The 15,715-nt window shown below is 52.7% G+C and overlaps 1 long non-coding RNA gene across 1 annotated transcript; it reads left to right on the forward strand.

Annotated features, from left to right (window-relative positions):
* The first annotated feature begins 530 nt into the window (after positions 1 to 530).
* On the forward strand, positions 531 to 12,720 carry LOC308071685. Its single transcript, XR_013931272.1, has 2 exons — positions 531 to 1,207; positions 3,888 to 12,720. It is a non-coding gene; the product is annotated as an uncharacterized lncRNA (long non-coding RNA).
* Positions 12,721 to 15,715: the final 2,995 nt, after the last annotated feature.

Here is a 15,715-nt window from a genome sequence, read left to right on the forward strand (position 1 = left end):
CACCACATCCCACGGCATCCTGAGCTCAGACCTCCCCATCTGCACACAGGCCAAGCCTGGACCCTCATCAGCACCAAGAGCAGGATTAGATCACCCAGCCGGGGGGGGGATGTGGCCCATGAGGGAAGGCAGGGTGGTCCAGGGTACCAGTAGCACCCATGTTCAGGATTGTGGGGGAGAGTTATCCCTGCTCCCCCCTCCAGCCATGCAGAGAGCCAGCAGAGCAAGCGCCAAAACACACGCTCTGCAACGCAACAGCAGCTGGGAGAGCTGCAGGAACAGGGCAAACAAACCCTGATTTTGGGGACCACTCATTCATCACTGCCATCAGCAACACCTGGGCAGGGACCAGACTTCAGAGCAGCACCCGGACCCACAGAAAGTGGCGACTGGGTGCAGAGAGACAACAGAAAACGCTGGGTGCCCAGGGCAGGCTGGGGGGGGGAAGGGGGGGGGGGCGGCTGGGGGCACCCATGGACCCTGCATGCTCCCAGGGAAACCAGGAGATCCTGCACATTTGGGAGGCCTTGGGCTGGCAGAGGAGGGCTGATGCTGAAGGAGCCCACCACCCCCCACCACCACTGCCCCTGCACCCAAGCAGGGGCTCTCCAGAGAGCTCTGAGCACCCAGGTGCTACAAGCAGGGGAGAGAGGGGGCTGCAAGCCCCCCACCCGGGGCAAGAGGCAGGGCAGCCCGCCGGCACAGACACACACACATCCATCCCGCTCCTTCCCGAGGGCAGCGGGACCCCCGGCCCCACCGCCCCGGAGCCGCAGCACGGCTGGCCGGCCGCCCCCCCCCCCCCCCCCCCCCGGCCGGAGAGCCACCTTAAGCGCACGCTGTGGTCCCGCCGCCCCCAGGCTGCCTTAATACAAACTTTGTCAGAGCTCTCCCGGCACGGCCAGCCCCGGCCACCAGAAACCCTCGGGAGGGGGCAACACCGGGACTCGAGCTTCAGATTTGGGGTCCCGTCCCCCCCCAAAGGGCAGCTCCGCCCCGCCGTGCGGGGGAAAGCGCCCCCCGACCCCCAGCCCACCTCTCCCCGCTGGCTGCCGCCGGCTCCTGCCCCCGGCGCCGGGATGAGACAAAAGCCGCCAGAGAAGGAAGGAGAAGAGATGTCCACCGAGACCGAATCGCTCAAAAAGAGGAGGAGGATGGAGAGAGCCTCCGCTGGCGGGGACCGCCGTCTCCCGGCCGTCCCCAACAGGTAGCAGCGAGCGGGGGGACACGATGTCCCCACGGCGACAGCGTTTGTCTACTTCGGGAGAGGGAGCGGGGGCTCCCCGGGGCCACCATCCCCGCTTACCTGGGAACGGAGGCATGGCTTCTGCGGGAGAGCTGGGCGAGGTCGGGATATTATTCCAGAGACATTATTTTTAATAGAAAGGGAGGAAAAGAGCCGGAGGGAGGGAGAAAAGGAGGGAGGGGAGGGGAAGGAGGGAGGGGGAGACAAGAGGAGCAAGGAAGGAAGGAGAGGGGGAGGGGGGATAAAACGAAATATATATCTAAAAAAAAAAAAAAAAAAAAAGGAGAAAATAGAGACAGTTAAAATCTGTCTCCTGCCCACACAGTGGAGAAGAAATTTCTGACAATCGGAGAAAAGAAACTCGCACATATACCGGGGAGGGCGCAGACGGGGGATAACAAAGGAGGGAAGGAGCCGACCTCCACCAAAACAGAGCAGGAACTGTCCGGGCACACCCCCCTTGCACACACACCAAGGGTAAGGACCAGGTGCCCAGCCAAGCAGACAGCCACTTCTCTGCCCACCCAGGCCAGCTTGGCCACCCCAGGCTCAGCCACCCACCCAGCCGCAGCTCCCAGTCACCTGCACCCCCAGCACTGGGGACTGCTGGCAAAGGACCCCCCCACGCTACCCTGCCAGACAGTGCTGGTGCTCCCCAACCCCTCTTTCGCAACCCAGGTCTCTGCTTTTCTGCACACACCTTGTTCCTGGGGCATGGGGACCTCCACGGCTCTTCCCATCCAAAGCAAGCATGAGTTTTCCAGCCACCACATACCCATGCAAAACATGACGCTGCACTCCCTGCTCTTCTGCGATACCAGGCCTCCCCTTAACCAGAAGCCAAAGCAAGGGCAACTGTGGGGACATGGAGGTACATGGCCTTCCAGATCAGCCAGAGGTTTACCCCACAGCATCTAAGGACTGCCAGTGGGAAGGAGTTGTATACAAGGCCTCCTCTTAAATCATGTTTGCAGGGGTGCATCCCCACCGCTTCTGCCTGGGCTCCATTTTGCTTTCCTGGGCAGCGCCCATGGACAACTGGACCTGAAGGTGCAGGCTGGAGGAGCTGGAGGTGACACAGGGTCTCTGCATTCCCATCGAGGAGACCCACAGCGCTGTCACAGCTGCCCAGGGATAATACTAAGGGGCTGCTGCACTAAGGCAGCACAGAGCTCTATTTATATTCCCCCTTAGCACATGCAGGGAGAAGTCCTAGCATGGCACAGCTCCCTCCACCCCAGCTCAGCTGGTTTGCACAGGAGTCCCCCTAAAGCTTGTCATTGCTGTCTTCTCTGGGAAACAGCCCACTGCAGCCTCGGCCAGGGGTTGTTTGGGTGGGCAGGATGCCCCCACGCCCCTCCAGCTCCTCCCTTTCCTTCCACCACACTGCAAAGCACCCCAAGCAAACCTGTGCTGCTTCATAGCACCCAGGAGCATCCAGGGCTTGAGGTGCTTCCAGGGCCAGCCACTGTCAGTGTTGCTAACATTGTCCCGAAGCTGCCCCTGTCCTCATGCTGAGCCCCAGCACATGCTGCTGCACAGCACACAGCCCCTGCCCCAGCGTATACCTCACCTGCATGGGACGGCCACAAGCAGCATCACAGGTGCACATCACCCCAGAGAGCCAGGGTACCAGGCTGTCTGGGGACAGCTTATGTCACTGTTGCTTGACCGTTGCAGGGCTCTACCATGCCTCACCAGCACCTCTGGGGCTGGGGAAGCAGCAGAGCTCAGCATCCAGCCACCCCCTCACAGGGACGCCCGCTTGTGCCACCCAGCCTGGGTGCTGTCTCTTTAAAACCTTCATCCCTAAATCTGAATGAAGCTAAGGGAAGAAAATCCTGCAGACAAGTGTTTCATTTAAATGTCTTCTCCAGCGCTCCTGTTCATTCACGCACTCCGTGAGCATGCTCCTGCCCCGGCACGCTGCTGCCCACACCTCAGGGAGGAGGCACAGGGAAAACCTGCAAATACCCATCCTCTTTGGGACGCATAGAAATCCCCCAACCAACTACCAGGACGCTGCACACCAAAATCCCAAGTCCAGCCCAAGCAAGGCCATCCTGACACGTGCAGATGGGAAAAAACATGCTGCCAGAGGGTCCGCTCACAACAGAAACCCCATTCCTCACCATTTTTTCAGCGTTTCTACAAGCTGGCACTGGTAGGGATGCAAATGCACCCTGTATGAGCACACCCCTCCAGCCCCCCAGGGAAATGGCTTTGACACCCTCTCACACACAGTCCTGCATGCACGCCGCCCCCAAATCCTGCCCTGCGCCTCTGACAGTCTCAACGTGGCAGCCAGCCTGAATGCATTGAGACAGCTTCCTCAGTGACAAGCCCAGGGTCTTTATTTAAATAAATATATATGTATATGTTGATACTTGGGGACTGGTGATGCCTTGGATTCAGATGTCTCCATGGTTACCTGCTCGTGGTGAGAGCTGGGGGTAATTGAACTCTGGGGGTTCACCATTCATCTCCCATCTCCCTCTCCCCATCCCCATGGCTCCGCAGAGTTCTGCCTTCCCAGACAAGCACCGAGCCAAGGCCGCTCCCAGCTCCCTGCTAGCGCAGCGGGAGGGGGAGGAGAAGCAAGGTTCTCCCTGAGAACTCATTACGTGAATAATTTTGTCAGCTCGGCAGATGATTAGACACGAATGCAGATCAGCTTCCCCATCCCGAAAGAAAAGACAATCCTGATCGGCACGGAGACAAAGCGGAGCATCTCCTCCCACCACCCAGCTAGACAGGAGTGAAATATGGCGAGACGGCATCAGGAGCAGCGCCGACATCCCAGTGCCGAGCCGCTGGCGCCTCGGGGGAGTGAGCAGCAGAGGCAGCAGCACCCACGGGCTGACAGCTCTCCCCGCAAGCGTGCGAAGGCAAGGCAAGCGCCCAGGTTGCAGGTTAGCAGCCCGAGGTGCCAGCTGGAAAGAGCACCAAAAAAAAAAAAAAAAATTAAATGCGGAACTGCAAAGCCCAGCTTGATAGAAACTACCATTTTTATTTTTTTTTTACACCCAGGAGCATCCAAATTTGCTTGGCCCTGAGCTTCATGGAAGCACCCAGAGACATCCAGTGCATTGCCCAAACCCAGCACCACTTCATTTACAGACGCTCCCTGACCTGATCTACATTCACTGCTCGCTTGCTAACCTCTTATTCCCATATAGCAGCACTGTGTCATCGAGTAATCCCAAGGACCTCTAGCTTCCTAACACCGCTTTCCGTCCATGCAGCGCAAAAGCCTAACTAGCTTCTCTTCTCTTCCTTCCCACCCGCACAGCCACGAGCACTTTGGATGTGGACTAATTGGAGACAGTTCAGAGGGCAGTAAAGAGAGCGTGCAAAAGGCAGCAAAACACAACCTGTTGGGGGAAAGTAAAAAAAAAAAAAAAAAAAAAAAAAAAACACAACCAAAAAAAACATCCCAAAGGAACTGAATTTGTTTAGTCTGGAAATCAGGAGGCAGGAGAGACAGATAGCAGTCTTCAATTATGTAAGAGGTTGCTGCAGAGGGTGTGGGAATAAATTGCGCTGCATCCTCACAGGGAACTGGACAAGAAGTAATGGACTGTAAATTGTAGATTGGACACTAAGAAAAGAAACCTCAGGAGCAAAGATTATTTAAGCTTCAGGATAGGCAGCTGGGGAGCTTCTGGGGTTTGAGAGCAGGTCTAACGCTGATGAGGTGGTCTGGATAAAGCGGCTCCCATTCTGAGACAAGGGAAGGGAGCCCTTGCAAGGTATGCTCCTGCCCTGGGTTTTAGCACCCAGAGGCTGGTTCAGGCTAGCTTTGCACTGGTATCTGCCAAGCATGAGGGGACCAGCAGCTTTCCTGGGGGCAATGCAGACCACCTTATGCCCCCCACCCAGGTAATTCTGCCTCCACCTGCAATGCCCACAGTGTTGCAGGTAACACAGCATCTCAGCCTGCCCTCCCTGGCACAGGCTCAGGGCTGTGCTGGGGCAAGAGAGCGCCCAGCCTCTGTCCCACATCTATCTGTCCATCCCATGCTTAGGACCCACAGCACATCAGGGAGCACTGTGCAGGTACCACCTCCCCTCCCAGGATAGCTGCAGCAGGAGGATATTGCCCACCCTCCACTTCCCAGGAGGGTACAACCCTGCACTCCATCTGGGTCATCAGTATCTGTCACGTTGACTAGTCTGGGGCAGAAAGTGCAGCCCCTTGTTTTGTTAGACACGTGCCTCCTTTCCTGAGTTTCACACTGGTGGAGTTGATCTGTGGGTTTTCCTACTCAATAGGCAAGTGTGTATTTCAAACCGAGCTAAAAAGAGGACATGAAGCAAAGGCCACCTGAAAGCATCTTTAAAAACAAAGGAGCAATGTGTATTCAACAAAGCCTCCAACCCAGCAGATGACAGCTACTGGAAGTGCCTGTCAGGGGTCTGCCGAATTGTCTGCTGGAGAGGCGAGAGCTGGAGAGACTCACCACAACGCCATGGACCAACGGGGGGAGCAAACGCTGCTCTCCCCAGGAGACAAGTCTGCAATTGCCATAGGGAAGAGAAATAGGGTAAGGGTTACTGTGCAACTTCCACAGCTGGTAAACACTCAGAAACCTGTGAAAATGCCTTGGGGTGGGGGAAAAAAAAAAAAAAAAAAAAAAGCACTTTCCAGTAAATGCCACATGCTGCACCGATGTCCCCATTGAGGTTTGCTCCCAAGGGCTTGCACACACCAAAACACCTACTTCTGTTTAACAACAGGAAAGCCGGTGAAAGTTGAAACATCTTTAATGATATTTACTCTAGCACAATAATCTGAAGAAGGACAAAAAGGGGGGGGGGGGCGGAGAATGATCTAAGTCTGAGGATGTTTACATGAAGTGAGACTAAACTTTCCCAAAACCAGACTATCCTCCCTTGAAAAAAAAAAAAAAAAAAAAAAACAACACTTCAGTAACAGAAACTTCTGCAGCTGCTGCAAAAAAAAAATAACATAGTGCAGCGGGAGGCAGACAAAAGCATGGACCACACTTCTGGCCAGCTGAATCACAAGGAAGCTGCACCCTGAATGGGATGTTCAAGAAACACTAAACTGATCTTCTGTTAAAAAAAATAATCATCTCACTCATCCATGAGCTATTGCAGACTGCAAGAAGCAATATCAGCAAATTCCCCCCCAGATGCTTTGGTCAATTAGGTTAATGACCAGAGAGGCAACAGTCCCAAGTCACTGGGAAAGCTGAGCCTGCAGAGATGCCTTTGCCCTGCGCCTGCTGCTCCACCTCAGACCTGTAGTTTATATTCCAGTTACAAAACAAGTGCGGCTCTCCATTCCCAAACTCCCATCTTTTAGCTGAAGCATATTTTTTCCTGGCACTTGTTCTGCTTCAGTACCCAGGGTATAACTACACCTCTTGTGTTTAAAATGTATCTGCCATCTGGAAAGCACAGAGACACCCGTACCTTTGCTCTGCTCCGATCCGACGGCAGGCGTCTGGATTTCAGCACACATTTTTATCCATTTCCCCACCCCCGCCCCCCCCTTATTCATGTCTGAGCCGTTTGACTAAAACCCGAGCCGTTTCTCAGGGTCTGTCTCACAGCCCAGTCAACACGGAGGGAACCGGTGCCAAAAACCCATTTCTTTCTGATCTGATTGTTTGTTTTCTTGCCTCTCCAGTTTGGGATTTTTGACAGGGAGCCATGTGAAACCAACTGCTCATTGTTTACTGGGAAGCCTGGGGCTGCGTTTTAGTCATTTCAATCGCAAAAAGACTGGAGGACACCACAGAAAGTCAACTAGCTCCTTGCAATAGCCTGTGTTTGCAAAGCTCTTTGGTGTCCACACATGGAGGAAAGCCAACCCCAATGAGTACCCTGGGGTGTCATTGCTGGACCAGACCAAGGATGCTCCTGCTGCAACGCCCAGTTACCTCCTCGCCTGCCCCCACAGCTCATGCCTACACCAACACCCCAGCCAAGGTACCTCCCCAGATCCACCCCTGCTCCGTATCCAAAAGCTGCAGCTGCTCAGGACAATTTGGAGAGAAGCACAACAGAGCCAGAGTCCCTGGGTGGGCAGCCTAGCAGGCCCATCGTCTGGATGACGTCTTTCCTCCTCCTCACGCTCGGGCAGGATGGGCAAGCCCTCACCCTAGGGTTGCTACAAGCATTGAAGAGCCAGAAATCAAGTCACCTCGCCACAGCAGTCCAAATGTACAAGCTCCCTGGCTGTGTGGCACTTTTTCCAACAAACCTTTAATGACGCTTTTGAATCCACTCCAAGCCAACTTGTCAGCATCCCCCTGACTGCAGACCAGAACAGGATGTGTTATTTCAAGAGAATGAATAAAACCAGTAGCAAAGTCCTTCAGCACCCGCTGGCTGCTCCACCCCAACCCCAGGGCTCACCCAGGTGGGTTTCAGCCAGAGCTTGGTAGATTTTCCAAAGCAATCCCTACTCCTTTCCAGGCCACTGCTTCCCCACCCCAAGTACTGCACAGAAGGGGGTCCAGCTTAGCAAGCACTCACCATCAGTCATCACCCATCATCATTTTGGTCTCCTGTCCTCTTCATTATGTACTGCTGCTCCGTCAGCTGCAGACCTCCACCAACAGCTTTGTTGTCTTTCCTGTTACTAAAAATATTATTAACGAGCACAGCTTAGGGCTGTGTCTGAGACTTCTCCTGAAACACCTTCTAGTGCTTCTTCACTTACAGTAACACTGAAGCAGACCAGAAAACCTTTTACCCACTTCAAGTTATGCTTGACTTGAATAGGAGTGATATTAGAAGGGCTCCTAAATCATTGCTTTTAAGTATTATCTTTGTGATGTTATGGGCAACATAACAATGTTAGCTCATCGTGGCCCATTTTCTATGGCTACCTGTGGACTGAAACAAGTTACAACTTCCTCCAGTCCATGGGCAAGGCTAGGCTCAGCCATTCTGTGTTTCCTCAGCCAAGTTCCGATGTTGAGAGGCTGACGTGCTCCAGTCACCGAGTGCATAAGGCAAACATCGCAATCCTCACTGTCCCCAAAATTCACATAGCATCAACCAGCACTCACAGAAGCCCTCAGCCAACCCTGCTGCTATTCTTGACTCAACGTTGTATGTTCCCACCCTCACTCATAAAACATTTACCTTCAGCAGATGAAGAGGGGTTCAGTATCTTCTTCAGCTGCAGTACGCAGCAAGTTCGTTGTAATCTGTTATGATTGTAATCTGGTTTTATCTTTAGAAAGTCAACATTTAACAGTTCTGCCTTCTCTGAACCACGTTTGTAGGGTAGCAGAGGATAAACAGGGCTTTTGGGGGCTGGTGGCAGCACCCACCCATAGCAAGAGCAGGGCAGCAGATGCTGCAGGTTGGCCAGTCTGCCTTCATCCTCCCCATTTTCTGTAGCCTTGGCCTGAGCAGAAGGGGCAGTTATGCACAGTCTGATCCTCACCCCCAACTTCCAGACCCAGGAACCACATGAAGCTCAAAAGCCATAATATCTCTTGTCCCAAATACATCCACTCAAACACCCGAAGACCAGCCGCCCCAGAAGTTTTCACAGGCTGTGCCTGATCCACTCAGTTGGGTTTTCCTGGAGCTTGGCAGCTCGAGCCCAATTCACCTGCTTTGATCAGGAGAGATGTAGCATGCAGCATCCTTTCCACCTGTTTTGATGTCCAGGAACGCGCCGGATTTTATTTTCCAAGCTTTTAACCAGGGGATTTACCCAAGAGACAACCAGCTCACCCAGCAGCTCTGGCCCCCATCACTGCCATGCATTTGAAGCCACGTGGCTGCAAAGTGACCTTAACACTGCGGTGGGGGTGACTACACCCATCACACCAAGTCCTGAGATGACCCCCACACTGCCAGCCTGTATATGAAGGCACCAAGAAAGCTGAAGACCCTCTGAGCAAAGCCCAGGGCAGGTGATGGCTCTCCCCAGGGCTGATCCTGCCCAGGGAGCACGGAGGCATGCACCGCACCGGGCAGCTGGCACACCCCAGGGCTGCTCAGGCTTTGAGGCACCGTTCCAACACATGATAAACAATATTAGTGAAAAATTGCCTAAACAGATCCAAATAGGATCCTCCTGCCAGCAGGCAGGGAGGGCTTCTCGCTGCAGGAGGCATCCAGAGACACATTTGAGCAACAGGGAAATAGCTTATAGTACGGAATAGCTTTTTTTGTCGTCTCTCTCTCTTCCTGATGCTGCTCATCTCAATCCCAGCCACCAAGCAGTCTCTCCTCTACACCAAATGGACCTTTTCTCCCTCCATTGCACTCCTGGTGGGACAGCCAGGACTTTAGTGGATGCACATTCACATACTACCTCTTAGAGAGGCATCTTGCAAAGTCTCCTCTATATCCCCACCCCTGCCCCAAGGGAAATTCATATTTTAGCCCCAAGGACCCCAACTTTAAGCAAACTTAAGACACAGGCTCTACAAACAGACAAGTCCTGCACACTGCCTCTGCCCTAGGCATGTGGCACTGCCCGGTGTTTTGCTGATTCACTGGATACCAAGCAAAAATGAATTCCAAATCAAATATAAGGTTAAATGCAGTTTGTTATATTACACTATAATAAAGGAAAACCAGCATGCAATATGATAGAAGGAAACAGTACTAGTTGTTATGCACACTATGATAAAAGAGAAACAGGAGCAAAGCACCAGATAATTGCTGCAAAGCGCTACAGAGACTAAGAAAAGGAGACATCACCATTTACTACCTTCACATCACCCAGGCCTGCCCTTCAGCTGGGAGCCCCGTTGCAGCCAGCGCCAGGAGCCTCTCCGTAACTGGGAAAATTTCCACATGGTGCATCCACCCGTAGGTGAGGCTTCTGGCCCAGTCCCGGAGCTTGCCTGCCTTTATACTCTGTGAAAAGCAAAAATAGCTTACACACCTGGTGTATGTAAACTTTTAAGTTTAGGCTAAGTGGCAGCGTGCGCTCCCTCGTGATCCATAAGGTTCAAACATGCCAGGGACACTGGCCAGATGCCAGGGCCCAGTGGAGTTACTGTCATGACACAGCTGCACACAATATTTATTTTCTGGATGTTCCTGCCCATATCTTGCTTGTTCGGGGGCTCAGGACAAGGACCACCCGCCCATTAAAGCTGTCCGCGAGCTCCCTGAGCCCACTGCCCAAGTGAAGCGACCCCTAACTAAAGACAAAGGCTTTTTCCTAAGCAGTAATCAATTTAATAATTTTTTCGCACAGGTGGGGAGCAGGGTGCTGGAGCAGCAGGGGGGTTTGGGCACCCAGAAGACAGGGACGAGGGAGGGAGCGATGGGTGAGGATCCGCAGCAGCTGAAGCCGGCAGCACTCCCAGAGCTGCCTGCAGAGCCACAGGCATTGTTCCCAGTGCTTCCATCTAATCCCCAAGCACTCACCAAAACCAGCACACAGCCTAAACCACACCAATTGTACGTTGCTCTTATCCTTCTGCTTGCAGGAACTATTTACAGTGGGTGCTAAAGCATTACAGAAGCGGCTGCCAGCTACTGTATTTATGAAAGCTGGGATCTCCGAGCCAGCTCTTATCAGGTTTAATACAGCTCTCCCCACGTGTCTGTCAGCAGAAATGAGATTTCAAGGGGGCTTTGAGGAACTTCATCTCCAAACCATTCAGCTAAATCCGGGGAAAGCAGGTAACCCCTGAGAAAAAGCATCAGCCTGCAGCTGTAACAGCCCACAGAAGGGCACCACAGCTTTCCCCAGCTAGCGTGCCAGGCCAGGTCCCAAGCATTTCCCAGTGACCAGCAGGATGCTGGGATGTGCCATCGGGGCAGTCCAGGGGCAGCTGTGATTTCCTAGGCAGGGAGGAAAGCCTGCTGCTCCAGCCCCAGGCTGCCCCGGGTTGTGTATCAGCAGGGCACAAGATGAAAGCACATAACAAGGATCATTAATTAAGTAACATGGAAAAGTGCAAGAGCACACCACTCCCAGCTATGGACCCACAGGGAGGGTAGGGCAACGGCCAGTCTTGTGCATGGGCACCAAACTCCCCCCAGCAGGGCCAACACATACATGCTACTCTAGAACACGTCTGGAGTGATGAAGTCCAGATTTCAAGCTGTCTGTGCCTAGGAGGCATCTGTGGCACCAAGACTACACAAAGAACTAAGATTTGAAGAGGGCAGGGGAAATACAGAAGTGGTGGGTGCCTACAGGTATCAGCTTTGAGCACAGCCTGTACCAGCTGCTGGAGAGCAGGAGTCGCTGCACTGTTTTTAATGTCTCAAAATTCAGACCTGGATTGAGCCATGGAACAAGGGGAAAAAAATTGGTCTGGAGAGCTGAGCCCAGCTGGGTGACTCTGTTCTCACCTCCCTTTCTGCTTTCATCAGCCACCTCGGTGGCAAGACCTGCTGGGCTCACCCCAACCCACCTCACCTGGGCAGGACTTCAGAAAGCTTCTCTGTTTCCCTTGGGTCTCACCTTAGAGATGCCCAGGGCTGCCTGCACCACCTCACAGGGGAACAGCATTCCCATGAGTGACAAGGGCACATGGAGGGAGAAGCTGGTAGCCAAAGAAACAGCAGAATACATCCATCAGATTCAGAGAGCTGTCACACACAAAAAAATAAAAAAACACCACAAACCAGAAGAGCCGATGGCTTTGCTCCGAGGAAGGCAGTGAGAAGCTTCAGCTTTCAAGCCCGTGATTTCAGCCAGTTTGCTTGGCTTCCCCTGTTTCTCCCCACACCTTCCCTTGCAGCTCACATTTGGGCAGTTTCAGCAAGGAGCTGAGGAAACTGTTGCTGGGAAACTGTTCCACAGCCCTGGCTAGACACGCACCTACAAAGTCAGGGCTGACAACACCCAAGCAGCTCAGGCCGGCGTGAGCAAAGCCTCTTGGTGATCCCATCAGTCCCTCTATTCAGACTGATATTCCACTTAATCCCAGCCCAGATATTTCCAAATTAGATCCTTATTTAGGATGGACTATGCAATGCTGATGCTAATCAAAACGGCGCATCCACCAAGCAAGCAAGATTTGATATCATGGTCCACTGGATCTCATTAAAGTTTATTCTGTGCCCACGCAGAAGCAGCCACTCAAAACATCCAGTGCTGGGTTGCATTTGCTCCCCCTTGGGCTGCAGGAAGCCTGGACCACCTTCTTCTCTGGCTGTTCTCCAGAGTGGAACGCGCTGCTCAGAACTAGATTCCTATCCTTGGGCACAGCAGGGCTCATTGCCACCAGTAACATCATTCTTCGTCATTCTACAGCCCAGAGACAAAACTGTTACCTTGCAAGTGCCCACATTTCTTCCACCTGCTCCTGGGAACGTGTTAGAGCCCGGAGCAAGTTCTGCTCTTCTGAGTGACAATGCATTACCTGGCTGCACGGCAGCCCTCAGGGATTTTGCCCCAGCCTTGTAGAGGGACATACAGGAACCCAGGCTAAGCACAAAAGGAATATCTAGGAGGCAGTTACAAGCTCCTTTAAAAGAAAATACTGCTTCCTATATATATATATATATAAAAAAAAACATAACAAAAAACCTCTCCTTGCACTTTCTTGATGAATACACTATACTGTACATGTTTTGTCTGCAGAGGGACATCACCGGCTGCCTGCAGGAGGCAAATGCCTTTCAGTTCTTGCCAGCTCTGCTCAGTGAGAAACTACTTCAGCAAACAATTAAATGAACCTTTGCCCAACAAGGCATCGCCTCGAGGGGGTTTTTCGGAGCTCCATCCCTTTCCCCCAGTGCCTGATACTGGGGTCACAAAGAGCACATCACTCATTTCTCTTGCTCTGAAGCCTGCCAGTGCATAGCTGGGGTGCAGCTGCCCTCCTGCTGCCCAGCAAGCTCCCAGCTAGCCAGCCTGAGGGCATCTCAGCTACAACTGCTAGAGCTCCAAACCACAAACCTTTGAGGTTTAGGGCAGCAGACAACCCAGGTGTTTGTCATGGGCCCAGCATACGTGATGGAAAGAGCCGAGGATGGCCCCAAATGTAGCAGAAACCTCCAGGGACGGAGAACAATTTATACCAGCGCAATTTGTATCGTGTCCCCTGGGGAACCACCTCCCATCCTCACTGCCTGTCTCTTGAAAGAAGTGAGGAAAGCCCCTACTTGGCCAGCAGAGCTGTTTCCCCACCCCATGACTTGGTTTCCCTGCAGATGAAGGACGCTCATCACTCTCCTTGCTGTGCCTCCCACTCCCGGCTAAGCACCAGCTGCACATGTGGGGTACTGATCTCAGCTGGGGCCTCTGAACACTGCCATGTAGCACAAATAAAAAGTGATAATAGAAACTGGAGGGTGAATTAAACATATGAATCACTTCCTCTCCTGGCTTTTCCTGCTCCTGTTGTTGTTCTTATCCCCCTTAGAAAAAGCCCAAGGAGAACATTCATTTCCTTTTCCTCCCCACTCCGCAATGAACACGGAGGGGGGTACTTTTTCTCTTCTCATTTTCAACTGGCAGCCAGAGCTGTGATGATGCTCCTGAGATCATTTCACCATCACACAGCAAAGCAAATCCCTCAGGTGGCTTTAGCAAGAGCCAGAGCCCCTCCAGCTCCCCAGCCCCAACCCAGCCCTCACCCTCCCTCTCCTGCTGCAGCTCTCTGCATCCCTCTTATGTATCCCACACGCTATATGCCGCCTTCCAGCCCCATCTTCCTGGGGTGGGAGGGTGCACGGACATCCCAAGCACATCACAGCCCTCCCTGGATGAGGCTGGGCACAGCCACTCCAGCTGCCACAAGCCTCCAAGGGCACAAAGTAGCCCACTGCTTTGGGAAAAATGTTTTTCAAGTCCAAAAAGGCCATTTCCCCCCACCAGCTCGCCCCCAGCCTGGCATCAGGGCATCACCAGCATGGCAAAGGGCAGCTTGTTTGCAGAGAGAGCTGTGGCTCTTCTGCCATCTCCTCCACCCTCGGAGCAATCCTGCCTGCAGGGTCTCCTGCCAGACCAGACTGTAATTATGACCAGCAGAGAGGATTAGCTCAGCTAGCCCCTGGGGGGTGTGTGTGTGTGTCTTATCCTCCCAACCTGATGGCACATGGCAGCATCACATTCCCCTTCCTCACTCCCCTACATTTACCTCTGCTGCAATATTGACTGCTCCAGCATAGAGCTAAATACTCCCTGCAAGGAGATGCTGCCAGAGAAACAAGCCAAGTGGGACACCCCAAAGCAGCAGAAAGCCTGGCAGACACAGACAGTGAAAGGACATCTTGCTACAGCCGAAAGGCAGATGGATGCAGCCATCAACACCCAAAATCCTATTAAAATCCTTTGCCCACAGACCAGGGATGTAGCACAGGGGGGAAAGGCTTTGGCACCAGCTTTTCCTCCTGCTTTGGAACTCCTGGGCTGTCCCTCCTTGCTCTTGTGCCAAGGGAAAGGGTGCAGAGCAAGGCAGAGTTTGCAGAAGTCCTCAGCCGGGCTCTGGTGGCAATGTGAAGCATCAAGATTGCAAAGCCATTTTGGGTTATTAGAGACTAAAACCACTCCAAGGGTGCAGGAACCCGGGAGAGACAGACCCTCCTCATGTTAATAGCAGCTATTGCCTTAGGTACCCCCAGGGCCACATTTGTTGTGTGCCTGGGGGTCTTTAATGCAAACCCAGGAGGACATTAAAGGTCTGTGACGGCAAATGAAGCTGCATTTCTCTGCCACAGCATCACTCAAGCAGCAAGCAGGGACAAGCCACCAGACAACCCCCCCCCTCACACAGACTGTGCTGCCAGGGGAGCTCCAGCTCTGGGCTGTGCTTGCTCAGGTCCAGCATTTCAGGTCACTTCAATGCATCTGGGAGCACTCCAAAACGCAACTCAGAATTTCCATACTGAATAATCACCTTTTATTTGCCATCTGAGACAGCTGAACGTTGGAGTGCTGCTATTTTCTAATGGGAAAAAACTGTTTGGCCAGTTCAAGGAAGACTAAACTGACACAACCTGAATTTTCATCCACCTCCCCTAAATATGTGCTCCCCCAGCGCCTTCCATGCCCATCACAAGGCAGTCTGCAGGCTTCCCATGCCTCAGGTGCTAAGCGAGATCGTTTCTTCCCTGATCCATAGACAGCTACACAAAAAAAAAAAAAAAAACCACATAAAAAAACCCCACCAACTTCTCAGTTACAAAGGGCGTTCACACCACAGCACCAGAAGGTCATGTCATAGCAGGCATCACCTCTATCTTTAAGAAGGGTCCAAGTAACCACAGAACAGACAGTTTTATTACAGCGACAAAACCAGATTTAATCTGAAAAAAAAATATATAAATAGGATTTTACAAGTCCTTAGGAGAACCCTCAAGACATATACCAGAAGGCCTCCTGCACTGGAAGCGTTTCCCCAAGCTGCAGGTAATTTACAGCAAGCATTCCAAGCAAGAGACAGGACATTGCAATTTATCTGAATTTGTCAAATGCTTCAGCCCAGAACTCCCTTAACAAGAGGTTAAGAAAATCAGCAGCCTCCCAGGCCATAAACTGAACTCATCCAG

Source organism: Falco punctatus (assembly GCF_963210335.1).
Source record: "Falco punctatus genome assembly, chromosome: 11".
NCBI lineage: Eukaryota > Metazoa > Chordata > Aves > Falconiformes > Falconidae > Falco > Falco punctatus.